Below are 20,001 nucleotides of genomic sequence, written 5' to 3' on the forward strand. Positions count from 1 at the left end.
CTAGTAATGCTCCTCATATTCCTGGGTCTATTTCTATGGATGTCCTCTTCCCAGCAACAGATGCAGGTGTTTTAGCACAGTTGCTAATCAAATAAGAACTTGCCATAGAACTTTAAAAATCACAAGAACAATCTCATTTGAGACACATTCTCTGATCTAGGGGCTGACATGATAGCCTTTATGGCCCAGGTACTCTATGGAGTCTTTAAAAATCACGTGTTTCTCCCTTTTTACTTGTAGGCCATGCTTCTGCAATTGTTTTTTTGGTTTCTTCTAGGTTTTGCAAATACTTCCCTTCAGATGATCTGGAAATTTCTGATCTTCAGAGGATCCAGTTGTGAATAGTGGTGAGTGATTATTCAACTCACTGGAGGAAGAAGCTTCATAAATGTCCCCATCCTCAGTGATGAAAGAGCCCAGCACATCAGTTCATTCACAGCAGTCTTCTGCCAGAAGTACCGAGTGAATGATCCATCTTAACCTCCTCCAGTGGTCCTTGGCATATAGGTACAAGTCTTTAACTCCATATCAAGAAACAATTGGAAGCAGTGGATCCTGGAAGGGCTTATGGGCCTTAATAAATGTTCCAAGAATGGTAATTAAGACTTGTGCTCGAGAATTTGCCACTCCCCTAGCCAAGCTCATCCAGTATAGCTACAACATTGGGATCTACCCAATAATGTGGAAAATTGCGCAGGCATATCCTGTATGTAAAAAAACAGGACAAATTCAACCTGACCAATCAACCTATTCTCAATCATCAGTTGTCATCAACAATGCTTTCAAGCAGCACCTGCTCACCAATGACCTGCTCAGTGGCATCCAGTTTGGGTTGCGCCAGGGCCATTTAGCTCCTGATCTTATAACAACCTTGGTTCGAACATGGGTAAAACAGCTGAATTCCAGAAGTGAGGTGAGAGTGACAATACTTGACATCAAGGCTGCATTTGACCGAGTGTGGCCTCAAGTAGCCCAAGCAAAACTGGAATCCATAGGTATCTGGGGCAAAGTCTCCACTGATTGGAGTCTTACTTTGCACGTGGTTGATTGATAGATTTATTGTCATGTACAATGAAAAGCTTTGTTTATGAGCAGTACAAGCAGATTATAGTAAGCAAGGATATACAAATCAAAAAGACTTAGATAGAGGCGTACATGTTTACATTGCAGAGGGCATTCACGAGGCAAGAGCAAAGTCAGCATTATTTGAGGCTAGACAGTCTATTCATCAATCTAATAGTGGCCAGGAAGAAGCTGTACCTGAATCTGATGTGTGTGTGTGTGTGTGTGTGTTTTCAGCCTTCTGTATCTTCTGCCTGACAGACGAGGTTCTCAGAGATCATTACTGGAATGCGATGGGACCTTGATGATGTTAGCAGCCTTTCCAAGGTAGCAAGCCATGTAAATGGAGTCTAAGGATGGAAAGTTGGCTTCTGTGATGGTCTGGGCTGTGTACACTATCTTGTGTAGTTTGTTATGGTCCTGGGCAGAGTAGTTGCCATACTAGGCCGTTATGCAACCGGACAGTATGCTTTCAATGGTGTATCTGTGGAAATTCGTCAGGGTCTTTATAGGTATGCCAAATTTCCTGAGGTGCATGAGGAAGAAGAAGCGTTTTTGTGCCTTTTTGATCCTCGCAAATACGTGGAAAGTCCAGGACAGGTTGTTGGTTATCATCACGCTGAGGAACTTGACATTCTCCATCCTGTCAACCTCAGTTATGTTGATGGGGTGTGTTCTCCTCCTTTCTTTCTCAAGTCAATGATTGGTTCTTTAGTTTTGCTGCTGTTGAGAGAAAGAGGTTGTTCTCATTGCACTATGTAACCAAGCCCTCTATCTCCCTTCTGTATTTGGACTCGTTGTTCAATATCCGTCCAACTGTGTTGGTGTCATCAGCAAACTTGTATGCCATTCATTTGGAATTTGGTAACATAGTTGTGGATGTACAAGGAGTACAATAGGGGGCTGAGGACACATCCTTGAGGGTCTGCAGTGTTGAATGTTATTGTGGAGCAGGTGGAGTATTCTTATCTTCACTGATTGCGGTCTGTGGGTCAGAAAGTTTAGACAGTGACTGTTGGAGGTCATCCTCTCAACTCTAGGAACATTTCTGCAGGAATTATTCAGGGTAGTGTCCTAGGTCCAACATAAGTGCTTCATGCAACATGCTTCATAAATGACCTTCCCTCAATTATAAGGTCAGAAGTGGTGATGTTTGCTGGTGGTTGTGTAATGTTCAGCACCATTTGTGAATTCTGATACTGAAGCCATCCATGTTCAGATGCAACAAGATCTGAACAACACCTAGGATTGGACTAACAAGGGGCAAGTAACAATCGCACCACATAAATACCAGGGTGTGACCATCACCATAAGAGATAATCTAACAATTGCCCCTTTACATTCAATGGTATTGCTATCACTGAATCTCTCACTGTCAATTCACCTCCTTCCTCCTGTCCATCTACAAGACACAAGGTGCAGCTCCAACAATAGACAAGAAACATGACACTATCCAGGACAATGTAGCCCACTTGACTGGCACCACAACAACAACATTGACTCCCTCCACCACCGACACTCAGTAGTACCAGTTTGTACTATCCACAAGATACAATGCAGAAATTCACTAAAGATCCTCAGACAACATTTACCAAGACACTTCCATCAGAAGAACAAGAGCAGCAGGTCCAGGGGAACTCCACCACCTCTCCAAGTTGCCCTGACTTGGAAATATATTGCCATTACTCCACTGGTGGTGGATCAAAATCCTGAAATTCCCTCCCTAAAGGCATTGTGGGTGAATCCACAACAGGTAGACTGCAGCAATTCAACTCACCATCACCTTCTCAAGGGCAACTGGATACGGGCAATAAATGATGGCCATCCCACAAATAAATACAAAAAACAAAGTACCATCAAGGTAACATTAGACACCTGCCAAAAGGAAATCATTTGTAGCAGAACAGTCCACTGTGTGTCCTATCATCAGCGGTGACTGGGACTCCTTCACAGTACCCATCTGCAAATAGACCTAATAGACCTGACAAAACATTTTTAAGAATTTCTTTCCTCCAGCTAGTCCCCTCAATGACAGAATTGGTTTGACTGTGACCTTCAAGTTATCACAAAGCTTCAATGTTTTAAAGACTGGAATCACTGGAGGCGCACATTCCCTATTGGTAACTGGTTCCAACATTTCCAGGTTCACAACTGGTCTTTCCAGTTCTGCCTCCACTTTAGGCTGGATGGCGTATGGTACTGGACCTGCATGCCCTCCTGCTTCAACCGAAGTTTAAGCTCTACTCCTTTCATTACCTCCAGGGCTCCTTGAGGACATCTTTATACCTAAAAATCTTTATACCTGCTTTTGAGCCCGCCAACCTATTAATTATTAATGCCCTATTTAACTTTAATGTCTAAAACCAGCATTGAATGAATAATGCATGGTAGCTGTTTTTCACTACATACAAAGGAAATTCGGCACACTTGGGCATTGCCTTTAACTTTTCCTTTTATAATGATTTGGGAATCAGAAACACCACTGCATTTATATCCATTTCCATCAGAACTCTGAAATGATCAACTTCCCCTCATACTGACAGGATGTTTAACTGAAAATCTGCTGACTCTGGGCCTTCAGCTTCTCCTGCAGTTTGTACTATCCACAAGATGCACTGCAGAAATTCACTGAAGATTCTCAGATAACATTTTCCAAACCACTTCCCTCAAAAGAACAAAGGCAGCAGATGCAGGGGAACACCACCACCTTAAAAGTTCCTCTCCAAACCATCCACCATCCTAACTTGGAAATATATTGCTAGGTCAAAATCCTGGAATTCCCTCTCAACTGGCACTGTGGGTCAACCCACAAGAGGTGAACTGCAGCAGTTCGAGAATGCAGCTTACCACCATCATTTCAAGGTCAATTGATATGGGCAATAAAACATATTCATCCCATAAATGAAGAAATAAAGATAAAGTACTTTATGTCTTGTGCTCTGAATTATCTTCTTTAAACACCCCGTCTCTCATTTGAATTGTACTCAACAATTTCAGGCAATATAACCTGAAATATGTTACTGGCAGCACTGGGCTTCTTGACTCCACGTGGCGACTTCTGCTACATTGGTGGCATTCTATGGTTGGTACCACACTCTGCTGAGTTTCCTCTACTTTCTGCACCCATGGATCATCACTGAATTTTTGCTTCGCTGATGGTCAACTCCATCTAGGCAGAAATTTTGAAATTTGCCTTAAAATCAAGGTCAGTCCTTGTTAGTAGCTTCCATCGGATGGCTTTGTGTCAGAAGCCATATACCACATGGTCTCACACATCATTTTGGAGGAATCCTCCACATTCACAATATTTCACTGACCTCATTCAGGTGGCCATAAATTGGGCGATGGACTCTCATTTGTGCTGCACCCATTTATAAAAATGAAAACTTTCTATGGTCATGAGTGGTGCAAAATAACTCCCCAAATGTTTGTATAGTTCTTGGTGCGTTTTTGCAGTTTTCTCTGGTTGCACCAGACTCCTTAGAACTGAGAATGCTTTGCACCCAATGGTACTCAAGAAAGCTGGTATGTTATGCCTTAAGCTATTTTGTTAGCTTTTAAGCATATTCGGTGTACACAATCCTGCCTTCTGTCTCTTCATCAAATAGTCCCATCACTCAAATTGGCCCAGCGTTTTATTTTCCTGCTGTGGGAATTTTTCTGGCCACTCAAATCTAACAGCCGCTCACAGTCCAAGTCCCGTAATGCCAGCCGCTCCATCACCAACTGTTAGCATTTGCATTCACTACAAATCATAAAAAAAAGCTTTAAATACATGATTCCTTATCAAAAATAAATTTCTGACATTTGTTTCTGGCTTCTCTCACCCCTGATGACTGAAGGCCATCAGTGAACATTATAACAGGCACTCCATAGGAATTCAGAAGAAACTTCATAATCTGAAATGTGATAACAATGTAAAGCATTATCACAGAGAGCATTGAAGTGAATAGTATTGATGCCTTCGAGGGAAGCTCAATAACTATTTGAGAGAAGGGAGATGGTTACCATGATAAATTTAGATAAGAAGAGATTTGGGGAGACTCAACTAGAATATTAGCCATGGACCAGATAGTCTTTTTTTTTCTATGCTATTTAATCTATATAATCTGATTTACCCTGATCATTTCACTGTAAAAACTGTACACTTTGTCATATTTGAGCTTCTTAAGCCAATCTTATCATTTATTTTATTCTCTGGAATGTTTTAATTCAATATTAATGTATATGTGTTTTTATCTTTTTGGTTCACTCTGTTTTGAGAAAACTTCAGTGTGATGGCTATCATCATGTTTCATGACATCACAGTTCCTGATATTTGTTGCGTACAGTCATCACACCAGGAGAAAGTGAGGACTGCAGATGCTGAGAATCAGAGTTGAAGAGTGTGGTGCTGGAAAAGCACAGCCAGTCAGGTAGCATCCAAGGAGCAGGAGAATCAATGTTTCGGTCATAAGGCCTTCATCAGGAATGGTGGTCACCACACCACCAGGAGGATGTAGATGATTTGGAGAGAGTATAGAAAAGGTTCACCAGGATGCTTTCTGAGATGGGAGTTTTTAGCTATGAAGAAAGGTTGGATAGACTGGATTTGTTTTCACTGAAATGCAGGAAGTTGAAGGATGACATGATAGAAGTTTATAAGATTATGAATAACTTGGATAGAGTGGAAAGTATGAGGGTTTTTCCCAGCACAAAGGATTCAATTACTAGGGGACACAGCTTTTGGGGGGTGGGGGGGGGGGTAGCAGAGGCATGTTTAAGATATGTGCAAGATAAGTTTTTCACACAAAGGGTAGTGAGTGCCTGGAACGTGCTGCCAAAGGAAGTGGTGGAAGCAGACACAATAACCATATTCAAGAAACGCCTGGACGAATACACGAATAGGAAGGGAATAGAGGGATACGGATCCTGTAAGTGAAGACAGTTTTAGAAGAGAAAAACACAATATGTCAGCACAGACTTGCAGGGCCAACGGCCTGTTCTTGTATTATATTGTTCTTTATATATGAAAATCATATTTACATGGCACTAAATACTGCTGGGAAAGGTGAATCTGAAAGACATCAATCTATCTTGGCAGATTTAATTGAGGTCAATGGAAATCAAAAATGTTATATCCTGTGTAATTTTATTTTCAGTAAAACATTAATTTAAATAAACAAACAGAAAATGCTAGAGAAACTCAGCCGGTCTGGTGACACCTATGGAGAGAGAAATACAGTTAATTGTTCTGACTTCTTCAGAAACTTTTATTTAAATGTTTTAAATATGTTGATGTAATCTGGTTTAATCAATAGTAATTGATTATTATTGTGATTATATATGAGGTTGGGTATATTTCTCTCAGATTTCACAATCTGTATGCATGAATGATGACCTCCTGAATCAGCATGTTTAGATTCCTAGCAGTTATAGATTTCAGTGTTTTCTAAACTATAGGATGCCTGATAAAAGTATGCGAACTGGATTACTGTATGTTTCTGAGACCCAAAAAGTTGAACATTAATATTAAAAGATAAAAGTCCATTAATTTCAAATTATAGATTAGAATTCAAATCAATCTTTATTGCCACACTGAGTATAGCAAAAAGCTTATATGCAGTCATTTACAGCACCAACGTAGGTACAAAGATAGCTATTTACATCTTCTTTAGTTACAAAATCTCAGAGACTCAAGAAATAAAATGTCCAGCATTGCAGAGATACAAGTTCAGAACTTCCAGTCTGTGCTTGGCCCTGGCTCCCGACTGCACCAGACTTCATTTTGAGAACCATGAGGCTAGGAGACAACTTTAGACTGCCATGCCGGGCTGAGGACACTTCGCTGGGCTGAGGCTGCTATGCCAGGAGGCTGCTACAGTAAGGTTGGGGAGGCTGCTATGCCAGGCTGGTCGGTTACCATGCCATGCCAGGAGGCCATTGTACCAGGCCAGAAGGTCACGAGGCCATGAGTCATCACTGGAGACCAAGAGTCATAGCCCAGAATCGTTGCTCTCTGGAGGCCAGGAATTGTTGCCAGAGGCCGGGAATCGTCAAAAGCCATGAGTGAAGAAGAAAAAAGTACTAAGAGTGTAAAAGGAAAAAGAAAAAAAGAATAGGCAGAGCAGATGAGTTCCATCTGGAGCTTCCGAATCCACCTCCAGCTTGGATCCTCTTAGAGTATTCTTGGATTGTTGCACTAATGATCAGGGGACAGAAATTGAACTATCTCAACAGTTGAGCAGTGTACTCAATGCAAGTCTGTAAATTCCAATACATTTATGCAATACTGACAAGCAGTGACTGGTGAGCACCAAAGTGTTTAGTGTTCATAATATATATATTAATAATGTAGATGAGAAAACTAAATGTAATATCCCTAAATTTGCAGATGACACAATAGAGCTTGAACTGTGAGAAGGACGTAGAGATGTTTTAATTTTGAACATAGTGAGTGGGCATTGCATGACAGATGATATATAATGTAGATAAATCTGAACTTATACACTTAGATAGTAAAATAGGAAACATACAATCATAGACATAGAAACATAAAAGCTAAGAGCAGGAAGAGGCCATTCTGACCTTCGAACCTGCTTCGCTATACATAGTTGATCGTCCAACTCAGTAATCTAACCCTGCTTTCGCCCCATAACCTTTGTTCCTATTCACCAAAAGTGCTTCATCTAGCCGCCTCTTGAATACATTCAATATTTTGGCATCAACTACTTCCTGTGGTAATGAATTCCACAGGCTCACCATTCTTTGGGTGAAGAAATGTCTCCTTATCTCTGTTTTAAATGGTCCACTCTGAATCCTCAGACTGTGACCCCTGGTTCTGGACACACCCACCATCGGGAACATCCTCCCTGCATCTGCCCTGTCTAGTCCTGTTAGAATTTTTTAAGTCTCTGTGAGATTCCCCCTTCATCCGTCTGAACTCCAGCAAAAACAATCCTAACCTAATCGATCCCTCCTCATACATCAGCCGCACCATCCTCGGAATCAGCCTGGTAAACTCTGTCGAGAACAAGAGAACCCTTCCTCAGAAAAGAAGACCAAAACTGCACACAGTGTTCTAGATGTGGCCTCACCAAAGCCTTGTATAACTACAGCAACACACCCCTGTTCTTCTACATGAAACCTTTTGCAATGAAGGGTGCATACCATTTGCCTTCTTTACTGCATGCTGCACCATCATACTTATCTTCAACCTTATCTGAATGGTGATATATTGGGAAAGAAGAGGTGCAACAAGACCTGGGCGACCTGCCATTCGCTGAATGTAATCATGTAGGCAATGAAGAAGTCAAGTAGTATGTTGGCCTTCACAGCAAGACAATTTGCATACAGGAACAGGAATGTCTTGCTGTAATTGTACAGGGCCTTGATGAGACCACACTTACTGGAGTATTGTGTGTGATTTTGGTCTCCTTACCTGAACTACGGAGAGAGTGGAGTGAAGGTTTACCACATTGCTTACTGGGATGGCAGGATTGACATTTGAAAAGCGCCTGGATGTGTTAGTGCTATATGCATTGGAATTTAGAAGAGTAAGCAAAGATCTGATAGAAAACTCTAAAATTATCAGGGGGTCCAGAACCAGTTAACGAGGCAAACTAATATGAGTGGTGAGCCAGTGGAAATCTGTGCCAGTGGAAAACAGCTGAGGCCAAAACTTTGAATTCTTTCAAGGAATTGGCAATGGTTATTAGAGATAAAATGATCAAAGGGAGAAAGCAGAAACAAGAAACAGACTTAGCGGATCAGCTACGATCATACTGAATGGCTGAGTACTCTCAGAGCCAAAAACCCTATTCCTGCTATCTTCTGTTTCTTTCAATATGCAATTACTTTGTGTTCTTGCATAATCTTTTCAAGGTAACCCCATTTTAATACTCATGCACTAATTAGGCCCTCGCCTCAAGATGTTCTTCCCCCATTTATATTAAAATCAATCCCTTCCACTGTAATTAGTTCTTTCCATGTGCTGCAATCCACTCATCTTACCCCACCTAGTTTTCAGTACCTGTGGAGCACATTTTCCAGGGTAAGAAGCCTGTAAAACAAACAGATAGGAGCAAAAGCACATTTCCCAGCTTAGCTTATTGATTCCTAGTTTCATCCACTCCCTATTCATTTGTCAGTCACTTTCACTTAACAGCCTCTAGCTGGGCCATGTTGATGCATCAACATCCCAGGCATGCTCAGCACTCAGTGCTGAAAATATTTCTAAATTTAAGGAAAAGCATTAATCCAGTGAGTCAGGGATTGTGTCGCTTGAACCTCTGGACTTAGATTAGATTACTTACAGTGTGGAAACAGGCCCTTCGGCCCAACAAGTCCACACCGACCCGTCGAAGCGCAACCCACCCATACCCCTATATTTACCCCTTACCTAACACTACGGGCAATTTAGCATGGCCAATTCACCTGACCCACACATCTTTGGATTGTGGGAGGAAACCGGAGCACCTGGAGGAAACCCACGCAGACACGGGGAGAACGTGCAAACTCCACACAGTCAGTCGCCTGAATCGGGAATTGAACCCGGGTCTCCGGTGCTGTGAGACAGCAGTGCTAACCACTGTGCCACTGTGCCGCCACTTAGTAGCCTCTTCTCCATAGCTGTAATTTCTGCTTTGGAAGATGGGGAACTCACAACCTAAAAAGTAAACTCTCTAACCCCTCAACCAAAACTAATTCCAAATAAGTAATGTTTCCAATTTTTAGCTCCAATTGGCAAATACAATGTATTTGAAATGATATAGTGATGGGAAATAACAAGTTGTTTGGTAATGCAGAATGTAAATCCAAGCCACTGTTACTTTAGAAATAACATCTTGACCTCATCTGTATTTTTCAGGTACTTTTCAATTGTGGGGGCATACCATTCAGGTGGATTGGGCAGACCCTGAAAAAGAAGTGGATGAGGAAACTATGCAAAAGGTTAAGGTACTCTATGTCCGAAACCTGATGATATCCACAACAGAAGAGACTATCAAAATGGAATTCAACAAAATTAAGCCTGGAGCAGTTGAACGAGTAAAAAAGCTCAGAGACTATGCATTTGTGCATTTTTTTGACAGAGATGATGCAGTTACAGCTATGAATATTATGAATGGAAAGTGTATAGATGGTGCTAGCATTGAAGTCACCCTTGCAAAGCCAGTTAATAAAGATGGCTCTTGGAAGTACACTCAAGGTAGTCAAGTCAATATTAATTGTGAAAATCAATGACTAACATTTACCAACAAGGAAGATGGGATAGCAAAAACCCCAGGAAGGTCACCAAGCTTACCGGCACGTCTGAATGGTCACCATAGCCCATGCTCACCTGAACTGGAGAGATGCACATATCCTTTATTCCCTGGAATAAAGCTTACACCTTTGAGTATTTATTCATTGAAGCCTAGCCATTTTCAGTCCTCAGTTACACACTTGGAATATTATTGCAACAAAAATAATTGGGCGCCACCAGAGTACTACCTATACTCAACAACAAGTCAGGATGGGAAACAACTGCTTGTTTATAAAGTGGTTATTCCCTCCCTTGCGAACAGTTCACAAGGTACACTGAGCCATTTCATGCCTGATAAGCTCTGCACAATGCTGGAAGATGCTAAGGAACTAGCTGCACAATATGCACTAACACATTTAGGTTAGTATTTCTGTCTTTCTCTCTTAACTTTATGTGCAAAGAACAGATGAAGTCTGCACCACATTGCAACAATGTATATATTTTGAAAATTAAGTCCTGTTTCAGCTGTAATTTTGAAGTAAGTGAAATGCCTATTACATTTTATTCATTTAAAAATAAATGCTAATTTCATTCTATTTCCGTAACTGAATCCTGTAGGCATTGCACTACATTCTGAATAAGTATAAAAGTCCCCCAGAAAAAAAAATCTATTTTGTAATGATAGGGGAAGCTTTTCTAAGTGCACAACTCCAGTCTTTCTGCTTTGAAACATATTTGTAAACCTAACTGTGAAATGTTCACACACACGTGAATATTCCAGAGATCTCTGTCTAAACTATTAAGTCAATATATTTCACAAGAAACACTCTATTCTGGCTTAGTGAGTATGAAAGCAGAGCTTTTCAGTAGGTTTTGTCCACCAAGGAGTCACAAAGCTCTGGATTGTTGGGAAACTAACTCTCCTGATATATGATCAAAGCAGAGCAACATTTTAGGAAGCGGCAAGAATTCCTTACTGAGACATCTGACTTCTGGGTAGACAATGAGACAAATTGCTAATATATTTTCAGGAAATCCAACAAAGTGAATATGCTGTGACAAGGATGATTGTGGAAAAGTATTATAATTTCTTAAAAAATCATCTTTTTACAAACTAAGGCTTAGTTACAGTTTTTGTTATATGAGAATGGTGAGAGTTCAGGATGTTTTGCTGTGCACAGCCTATGCTTCTTATTTGAATATGCAAGGATATGGATCAAAGACAGGCAGAAAGGATTAACTTAACTTAGTTTCATGTTCAACATAACACCGTGGGCCGAAGGGCCCGTTCCTGTGCTATATAGTTCTATATTCTACATTCTATGATACATATGTCGAAAACATTGTTATAGAGCAGAAAACATTATGTCAAGGAAGACAAACTTTTAGAATGGGAAATCAAAGCACAATTGAATTGTGGAGTTGAACTTCAGTAGTCATAACCCAGTCATTTGCAGCTTTGCCCCAAGATCTGTGAAAAACTTGGACAAAACATACAAAACTGTTGATTGAAAACAGAGATAAGGTTTAAAATCCAGTGACCTTTCTTCAGAAACATAACTTTGTTTTCTTTCCACAAATGCGTCCAGACCTATTGATTTTCTCCAGCAATTTCAGTTTTTGTTTCATTAAAGCTATTGACACGAACACCATTTCTCTGAGGGTTCTGCAAATGTTTACAGAAGTTTTCAAAGTTAAATGGAAGAAAAAGAAACATGAAAGTTCAATCTTGATTTTCTTTTTCTGAGCAGGAAGGACAGAGGGTGAGGCATAGGTGGGTTTGGAGAGTAGGCCAGTGTTAGAGGAGTGAAAGATAACTGTAAGAACATATGCTAAATTGACTGAGATCTGGACAGATTAATTTAAGATGCATGAGTAGGTTGGGAACAGAGGGATACAGATGCTTAGGAACTGGGCGACAGGATTAGACAGTGGATTTGCTTCGGCTCAGGATTGGAGGTGAAAGGGTCTGTTACTGGGCTGTAAATTTTCTTTTTTCTTTGTTCTTATGTCATGACGGTTGTTGATAATGATGAAGAGGATACCAGTATTCACTTATGTGAGGCTAGGGCCTTTTTAGCTTAAGTGATGATGGGCCTAAATTTTGAACTGCTGTCGCAAATAAATTGTAATAAGGTGGGATAGTTAGTGAGAAGCACAACTTAAAAATGAGTTGCCAACTAATAAAAGGGAGAAAGTGAGGATTGCAGATGCTGGAGAATCAGAATGGAAAAGATTGGCATTGGAAAAGCACCACAGGTCAGGCAGCATCTGAGGAGCAGGATATTCAGGCATCAAAGTCAATGCCTAAAACATCGACTCTACTGCTCCTTGAATGCTGCCTGACCTGCTATGCTTTTCCAGTACCAGCCTTTTCAAAACTAATAAAAGGCATGAGAATGGTGAGGTGCATAATGGAATTTCTGTAATGGAAATGGTCTTCTGATGGAATCATGAGGAGATTCTACAAGCAATGAAGGAGAAAACATGAGTGCCCAAGAATTTATTGCAGTTAACATAAATGGAACCTTTAATTGAGGTAAAGTAGCCTTTGGATGTTGTCGGATGACTTTGGGATTAGTAAAGGTAAGTATAAATGTGTGTAAAACTTATAAATGGCAATCTCACTGGGACTATCAAAAGTCTTGTCAAACTCAATCTGTCAAAAGGAGCTATCAAAAATGTAAATGTAAGCAGGAAGTTGGAAGAACATGGCAAACCAGGAAGAATCAGGAGGTGGATAAGTCAATGTTTTGGATGTAACCCTACTTCAGGAGGGTTACTATACTGGATGGAAGTTTGTTTGCTGAACTGGAAGGTTCATTTTCAGATGTTTTGTCACATACTAAATAACGTCATCAGTGAGCCTCTGGTGTTATGTCCCATATTCTATTTATGTGTTTAGGTTTCCTTGGGTTGGTGATATAATTTCCTGTGTTGGTGATGTCATTTCCTGTTCTTTTTCTTAGAGAGTTGTAGATGGGGTCCAAATCAATGTGTTTGTTGATAGAACGAAGAACATTACAGCAAGGAACAGACTCTTCACCCCTCCAAACCTGCGCCAATTCATATCCTCCATCCAAATCTGCCATCTATTTTCTAAGGATCTGTATCCCTTTGCTCCCTGCCCATTCATGCATCTATTTAGATACATCTTAAATGACACCATTGTTCCTGCCCCAAACCACCTCTGCTGGTAACGTATTCCAGGAACCCACCGCCCTCTGCATTAAGAACTTTCCATGTATGTCTCCCCTAAACTTTTCCTTCTCAGTTTGAACTCATGAACCCTAGTAATTGAGTCCTCCCCTCTGGACAAAAGATTTTGCTATCCACCCAATCTACACTTTTCATGATTTTTGTGGGCCTCAATCAGATTCACCCTCAACCATGTTCTTTCCAATGAAAATAATCATAACCTACGCAACCTCTCCTCATAGCTAGCACTTTCCATAAGAGGCAACATCCTGGTAAATCTCCTCTGCACCCTCTCCAAAGCATCCTCATCCTTTTGGTAATATGTTGACCAGAACTGTACACGGTATTCCAAATGTGTCCAAACCAACATCTTTTACAATTGTAACATGTCTTGCCAACTCTTGTACTCAGTACTTCATCTGATGGTGTATGCCATCTTGACCATTTTACTGACTTGTGTTGCCATCTTCAGGAACAATGGATCAGAATACCCAAATCTCTCTGTACATCAATTTTCCCCAGGACTCTTCCATTTACTGTATATTTTGCTCTGGAATTGCATCTTCCAAAATGCATCACTTCGCATTTATCCAGATTGAACTCAATTTGCGATTTCTCTGCCCAACTCTCTTATGTATGTTCTGCTATATTCTCTGACAGTTCCCTTCATTATCTGCTACTCCACCAATCTTGGTGTCATCTGCAAACTTACTAATGAGACAATCTATACCTTCCTCCTACACATTTATATATATGAGTTCCGGTTGGAATGCCATGCTTCTAGGAATTCTTATGTATATCTCTGTTTGGCTTGTCCTAGGATAGATGTTTTGTCCCAGTGAAAGTGGTGTCCTTTTTCATCTGCATGTAAGGATATTAATGATAGTAGGTCATGTCTTTTTGTAGTTAGTTGATGTGTCCTGGTGGCTAGTCTTCTGCCCGTTTATCCAACGTAGTGTTTGTTATTGCTTTTGCAAGGTATTTTGCAAATGAAGTTCATTTTACTTATTACCTGTGTAGGGTCTTTTAAGTTCATTAGCTGCTGTTTTAGAGTATTGGTGGGTTTATGGACTCCATGATGCCAAGAGGTCTGAGTAGTCTTGTAGTCATTTCAATAGACAATAGGTGCAGGAGTAGGCCATTCTGCCCTTCGAGCCTGCAGCACCATTCAATATGATCATAGCTGATCAACCTTAATCAGTATCCTGTTCCTGCCTTATCTCCATAACCCTTGATTCCTCAATCCTTGAGAGCTCTATCCAACTCTTTCTTAAATGAATCCAGAGACTGGGCCTCCACTGCCCTCTGGGGCAGAGCATTCCACACAGCCATCACTCTCTGGGTGAAGAAGTTTCTCCTCATCTCTGTCCTAAATGGTCTACCCCGTGTTTTTAAGCTGTGTCCTCTGGTTCGACACTCACCCATCAGCGGAAACATGTTTCCTGCCTCCAGAGTGTCCAATCCTTTAATAATCTTATATGACTCAGTCTTCTAAACTCAAGGGTATACAAGCCCAGTCGCTCCAGTCTTTCAGTGTCAGGTAATCCCGCCATTTCCCAAGATGTCTTTGCAGGAGGGGAGAGTGGCTAGAGTTACTGGGCGCACTCACTGATATTATTACCTCGAATGGTGATGAAACATCTGAAAACGAACCTTCCAGCTCAGCGAGGAAACTTACATCCAGAGCCTTAACCTGAGCTACAAATCTTCTCGAAACTCACGAGGGTTAATATATTTCAGTCAAAGGTTCCATTTATATAAACTGCAATAAATTCCTTGGCACTCATGTTTTCTCCTTCATTGCTTGCAGAGTCACCCCATGATTCCATCAAAAGTGTCAAGGCATATAAAAATAGTGCGCTGAAATGACCAGTGTCACTGATGAGTCAGCGTTTCAGTTTAGGGTAATTTGCCATCTGAATTTTCAGCTTCCCATTGCCTCAGTTTCGAAAAGCATGGCGCTCGAAAAGCACAGCAGGTCACCCAGCATCTGATGATGTTTTGGACCTTCACTTCATTCCTAATGAAGGGCTAATGCTTGAAACATCGATTCTCCTGCTCCTTTGATGATGCCTGGTGTGCTTTGCCAGCACTTTTGGATTCTGATCTCCAGCATCTGCAGTCTTCACTTTCTCACAATTCCCTCAGTTTGCACGAGATCTTGACATGCAAGAGCAGATACAACCATCTAAGGCTTTGGAGTATCTGAGTCACTTTAAAAATATAATTGTTTGCAATTTCAGTCTTTTTTTTCTATTTCTGGTTTAATGCAGGATTATTTTCATGTCTGTCCATTGTCACATTTCTTTATGTTTCAGATTCTTTGATATAGAACTGTAAATCACAATGTTAGGCTTGAATGAAATGTTTGTTATTAAAAGGTTTAATTTTGTTTAAAGAACGTAAATGCGGGAAATATTTTTTTTACAAATGACTGACTTTTTCTCAGCATAATCTAAAGCATTCACTTAGGGTTTTACCTTGATTTCATTTCTGCATGGATCCTGAGGTGCTGAGTACTAGGTGAATTGGCATGATGGGGCAAAGTGTGATATTTGGAAGCATTTGGTGTTACGTAGGCATGGAGCTTCAGAGTGCCATTGGGGAGTAATCAGAAAAGCATTGATTGCCGTGAAGAATACATTTGCTCATTAATGCTCACTTTGAATTCTGCATCTTACACACGGCCCCTGACCTCATTGTAACCTTTGTCATAATATGAACAAAAGAGCTAACCTGAAGGCATGAGATGCTAGTGACTGACCTTGGCATCAAGACAATATTTGACTTAGTGTGGTATCATAGAGCCCCAACAAAATGAAGTAAATAGGAATTAGGGGCAAATACTTTACTGGTTGAAGTCATACCAAGCTCAAAGGAAGATGGTTGGGATTGTTGCAGGCTGAATCCTCTCAGCCTTAGAACATCACTGCCCCCCACCACCCACTCTCCCTCCCGGCACCTTCCCCTGCCACTTGCAAGGAGTGCAAAACCTGCAACCCCCCCCTCAACGTACTTCTGTCCAAAGCCCAAAGGATCATTCCACATCTGACATCTGTACTTCCACACACAACATCTACCGTGTCCGTTGCTCCCAATGTGGTCCCCTCTACATTGGGGAGACAGAACACCAATTTGCAGAACATTTTAGAGAACGTCTCTGGGACTCATGTACTAAACAACCCACACCTGGTGGCTGAACACTTTAACTCCCTCCACCACTCTGCCAAGGATCTGCAAATCCAGGGCCGCCTCTACTGCCAAACCCTAACCACCCGATGTCTGAAGGAAGAATGTCTCATCTTTAACTTTGGGGCCCTGCAACCACATGGGATCAATGTGGAGTTCACCAGTTTCTTAATTTCCCCTCCTCCTACTTTATTCCAGATCCACCTTTGGCACCGCCCTCTAGAACTGTCCTACCTGTCCATCTTTCTTCCCATCTATCCACTCCACCCTCCTCTCTGACCTATTACCTTCACTACCACCTTCACCAACTATCACATTCCCAGCTACCTTTCCCACTGATTTGTGAATAATGTTGAACTTTGGTCCGATGTTTTTTGTGACTGGAAAGATATCTAGTTTTGAATTGCATGCCTGTAGTCTATCGATGTAGCATTACAATGCAGTAAGCAATTTAAATTATTTTAAACATACCTTTGAACAATTCATAGCAAAGGTTTTTGAAGCAATAATTAAGATCCTAGTGACACAATGTGGTGGCTATCTCAGTGTGGGCCATAACCTATGACTGTTGATTTATTTTTAAAGTCTTTGTAGCTATGCATAATTTAATAACACATTTTTGTGAAGTAATATGCACATTTATGTATTTACAGACTACAGTTTGCGTCGGACCAGCTCCGTTAATAGTCTTTCTCAAGTTGGTGCACCTCTTCCAACTTCTGCTTCCAACTTGCTACAATACGCATCTAGACCGTACTCCTATCCGAGCTACCCATTGTCAACAACGCTACCTCTTGGTAACAGCAATCATATTGGACAACGATTATATGTTTCTAGTCATGGATCTTTCTTCTAAACATCGTATTATGAATGGAATACACAAATATTGTCAGGTTTCTTGAAATGCATGTTAGTTTTCTAAAAATATTTTTCATTCTCTGTTATGTTATGCAATTTATTGAGGCTCAATTATATTATTCTTTTTCATGTATAAAATCTTAATCAAATTGTTTTATGTTCTTGTTAAAGATTTCATAATACTGTTAATGAATTTGACAAGTTTTTCATCACTGTGATGGTCTATTTGTCTGTTGGCCTTCAGTTATTTTGCTCTTTAATACTTATAGCATTATTAATACACTAAATTAAGACCTCTTAATAGAATTGTGGCTGCACTAATGTACAGGAACAATGCTGTATTTTCTTGTTGCAGTGTTCACTGTCACACTGGGGTCAATTTTTACATAGCCCATCCATCTCAGGAAATTGATGAGATTTGAATGCAACATTGCTTACACACATTGAACAATTTGTGCTCAATGGAGAGTAGTGTTAGTTGGATATAAAGATGGTGTCATGCCCAATACCATGTTTCACTGCGTGCGTTAAGGTAAAATTACTCCCACTGTTTCAAATTGTTAAAGTTGACATATTTCTTGTTTATGCCATGTCTGCTTGTTCTCGTTATGACAAAATTATTTATATTGTACTGGTTGAATTTTTGCAATCATGTGTTCAATTAAATATCACTAAAATTGTTTTCTTGTATTTTAATGGAAAGCACACTTTAAGTCAGGCTTAACTGAATACAGAACTGAGTAACAAATGGTAGGGTCCTGAAATTCACATTCAAACTAGATTATTGTTATAAAGGAACACACTTCATTGAAGCTTTTCACCTTGCATTTATCCAAACAATCTGCAAGAAACAACAATGTAAAGAAAAAGCATTTTATCTTGTCTGAGAATAGGTATTGTTGGAATGCAGTGCCTTGTCATTCACTGTAAAATGCATGTTTTTTCTTCACATTAGTATTTATTAAAAATTGCCCTGATGAATGAAAGGTGAAAATCTTTTTTTTAAATGTAACATTTTACAGGAATTCTGTACTATAAGCAAAAAAAAATGTATAAGGTTGGATTTTATGTAATTTTTGCTTTTCCTAATTAATGTAAGAACCAGCCAGAGAACAAAAGTAGTCTTTAATATGCAGTTTATTAATATCTTTGAATAAACAACAGAATTTAATAATCATGGATATGCATACTGTGCTATGGCTAAGAAGCCAGCACAACTGCTAAGTAATTGCCAAGAATTCGCACATAATCTTAATGCTGCTTATTATAGGAAAAATGGAATGAAATAGCATAAAATATAAAAGTATAAGTCATTTGCATCCATTTTTAAAAATTTGATGCATAGGCTGTTGGACTTGCCAGCAAAGTCCATGTTTATTCCCTGCCCTTACTTCCCCTTAAGAACGTAATCGCACATTTTATGAACTACTTTGATGCGTGACACCCACAGTGCTATAAAGGATGATAATCTAGGATTTTGACTCAGTGACAGTAAGGCAATGGCAACACATTTCTGAGTCAGGATGGTATGTGACTTAGGGAACTTGCACAGACTCTCTTATCTAGAAGGCAGAACTTATAGGGTTTGAAGACATTTGTCAAAAGAGTGATGGAGAATTACTGTCATATATTTGATCAATATTAAATGGTGAGATGGTGAGTGATATTTCTCAAGTGTTATTACAGCTGCACTTATTGTTAGCTATAAACATTAGATAAAAACAATTTTGACAAGTATTTAAAAAGATAAAGTTACTACAATGAATCTTGGTTCTTAGGATGTGAGTTTGCAAAGGAAATCGTGGGAAACAAGGAAATGCTGGAAGTGTCTGTAAAAGACACAAAACATCCCAAGAATACTGAAAATCAAGATGTGTCATGATGCCCAGTCTGTAATATTACTAGACTAATAATCTATAATCCCATGTAATGTTCTGTGGATCAGATTTGAATCCTGCTCTAGCAGATGGTAGGATTTGAATTCAATTTTTAAAAGAACATTAATAGGAAAACCCATCTGGTTCAGTTTAATTTCTTTAAGTAAGGAAATCTGCTCTGCTTACCTGTTATTACCTACATTGTGTTGTTGACTTTCAACTGCCCCCTGCACATTTAGGAATGGGCAAAAAATTAGCCTAGCCAGCGATGCTACTGGGAAAACTACTAAATAGAAAGACGTCCCTAAATCTGTTTTTTATCCTAGAGTCTTAATACAGAAATAGTACATGTAGAACCATAAAAATGATACAGAACAAGAATAAAAATGATTTGGCCCATCTTGTTCATACCCACCCAAAAATTCCCAAATGCCCTTCCCATGGTTTCTTGCATGCGCCCGTAGCACTGCAGCTTACAGCAAATCCAGGTACTTTTTGAAAGAAGTTAAGGGCTCTGCCGTCACCAGTTCAGTCAACAAATTCCAGATACCCATCATCCTTTGTGTAAAAATGTTTTTCCTCATGTCCCCTTTA

General features: G+C 40.0%; 1 pseudogene; it reads left to right on the top strand.

The window, feature by feature from the left end:
- LOC132814491 (probable RNA-binding protein 46) overlaps window positions 1-17,528 on the top strand; it is a 46,253-nt pseudogene extending 28,725 nt beyond the window's left edge.
- The last annotated feature ends 2,473 nt before the right edge of the window (window positions 17,529-20,001 follow it).

Source organism: Hemiscyllium ocellatum, unplaced genomic scaffold (genome assembly GCF_020745735.1).
Source record: "Hemiscyllium ocellatum isolate sHemOce1 unplaced genomic scaffold, sHemOce1.pat.X.cur. scaffold_846_pat_ctg1, whole genome shotgun sequence".
In the NCBI taxonomy this organism is placed as follows: domain Eukaryota; kingdom Metazoa; phylum Chordata; class Chondrichthyes; order Orectolobiformes; family Hemiscylliidae; genus Hemiscyllium; species Hemiscyllium ocellatum.